Genomic DNA, 2,356 nt, shown 5'->3' on the forward strand with positions numbered 1-2,356 from the left:
TTTTCATACTCTCAAGGCAATGGGCTAAGAAACTCTCCGTAGAGTGAGATAATTTTGTTCTCTCTTTGTAACTCCTAAAACTGGTTTAATATTTCCCTGAAAGAGAACTTTTCATGTAGCTATAGGGAAAACTAGACTCTCCACTTATACATTTTAAAGAATAGAAACCATATTATTTTAAGTGATAAAGCATTAAGTAGAATTATTCATATAACTCACTGAAAAGAATTAAATTGAAAAAAGGATTTTGCACATTCTTAATGTTTTTTTTAAGAGTGTGTTTCCCAACTTACTCTGAACTTTAGAGTTGTCATATTGATTCCAATATTCGGTAAGAAAATTTTAGTTTCTGTGAAATTTTGAATTATTCTGATTCATTATATTTACTCGAAGACAGCATTAATTCAAAACAGCAGTAAGTAAAAGGGCAAAAGGATCCTCATTAAGCTATATAAGTGCAGGCAAAAATCAAATTCATTTACTGCAGGCCAATGTGCATGTACCAGAGGAGTTGTTCTATCTCCACTTCCTGCTCTAGTTGTCATCCTTAAAAGAAAGAAAAGAAGATTTAACATTCATTTAACATAAAAAGATTCCTCTGTTGCTATACCATAAACCATTCAGTTAATATTTATATCCTACTTTGAGCCTAGGAAGATAATGTAGATCCATCAGAGTATTATAAATTTTGTTTTCATATTTAAAAATACACTTTTATTTATATTAAAGATCATTTAGTTAGACTTCCTTATACTGTTAAGGCCAAATAGGACAGTGTTCACAAGCTTTCTGTCCTAATAAGTGCCCTGGTGTTGGGTGGTGGGAAGCTTGTTGAAAAGATTTAAAAGTCTAAGTTCTTCAAGGCATAAATTTATCTGCATGTTAACCTTTCTGAGACATGATTTCCATTGACATCACTTTATGAATCATAAATAATAATGACAGAGAAAGTTCTATTAAAGATTTTAGTGTCTTTGTAGGTGAATCAAATTACCACGTATAAATTAAAATCACCACTCATGTAACCTATAACATTTCATACTAGTGTATTTCTTAAATGTATGAAACTTTTCTTTCTCCTTGAGTATATTTTTTTCCTCAGTGATATTATATAATGAAACAGAGGGTTTATTTCATTATAGTACTATTATTGTATTTTTTCATTTGGGAAAGCGTAAAAATTTAGATATTGGAAAAAATAAATTGGAATAGAATTGTAATAATTATCTACTTGCTAATTTTGTAATATGTGTAATAACAAGTCATAATTAATCTCACTGCCTTAAGTTTCTTTTAGATCTTTTTAAAATTTTAACTTTATTTTTATTGTTTACACTATTACAGATGTCCTCATTTTCCTTAAATCAAGCAATTAAAGTCTTTTAGAGACATCTGCTTCCAGCTATGAAAGAGTAACAGGTATTGGCCCAATATGATGGATTAGATAATATTGGACTAGCACCACAAACTAAAAAAACATAAAACTGAACAAAATATTTGATATAACTGTTTTGAATCAACAGTAACTATAAGAAGGAAAACTCATGAAAATAACCCCATTACTACCCTGGCTCTCCAACTGCAGAAATTTTAGATCTTTAGATTCGAAATTACAAGCTCAAAAGAATAGTCCCACTAAATAAAGGAGGCACAGATCAGAGCTGGAGATGGAGACACATCTGTAATCTAAGGGACAGAGACTAGAACAGAAGGAACTATGAAAGAGAGGGAGGGGGTCAAAAGAAAAAAGTATTTACGTATTCTCTGTGAGTTCTTAGTAGAGGATTGCTGCACATTGGCAGGGTGAGACTACATAATACTTACCAAAAAGTGCCTGCTACAAAGTGAAGTACAGAGATAATAAAGGTCAGATTTTAATTTATGCTCTGTTGGGAAACCTGTGAAGGGACAAGGTATCTCCTTCACTTAAAAAAAACAACAACACAACATTTTTATTGTTGAGAGCATTAAAGATGCCGCCCATTTCCCCTCCCTTTACCCTACTCCACCCGGCTTCTGCCCCATCCCAGGCCTTCACCTCACTTTTGCCTGGCCTCCTCAAGTTATTTGCAGGAAATGAGTCCTTTATATGCCCTACCCCTTTATAACACCCCTGTCTAAGGTAAACAGGATATAGATAATGTAACACTTAGTGGAGAAATTATATCCTTAACTATCTTGGGAAAGAAGAAAGGTTTAAAGTTCATAATGTAATGGATTGCTAATAATAAGAAAAAGAAAAGTGAATTAAAACCAAAATAAGTAAAAGCAATATTTTAAAGCAAAAATTGAGTTATTGGAAAAAGTCCCATAAAACAGATAAACTAGAAATATATATATATTTCTATTACCTCTT

The 2,356-nt window shown here is 31.7% G+C and overlaps 1 pseudogene; it reads right to left on the reverse strand.

The window, feature by feature from the left end:
* Window positions 1-314, reverse strand: part of LOC102442892 — a 25,803-nt pseudogene extending 25,489 nt beyond the window's left edge.
* Between the last annotated feature and the right edge of the window lie 2,042 nt (window positions 315-2,356).

The sequence above is a fragment of the Myotis lucifugus genome, unplaced genomic scaffold (assembly GCF_000147115.1).
Source record: "Myotis lucifugus unplaced genomic scaffold, Myoluc2.0 scaffold_149, whole genome shotgun sequence".
NCBI lineage: Eukaryota > Metazoa > Chordata > Mammalia > Chiroptera > Vespertilionidae > Myotis > Myotis lucifugus.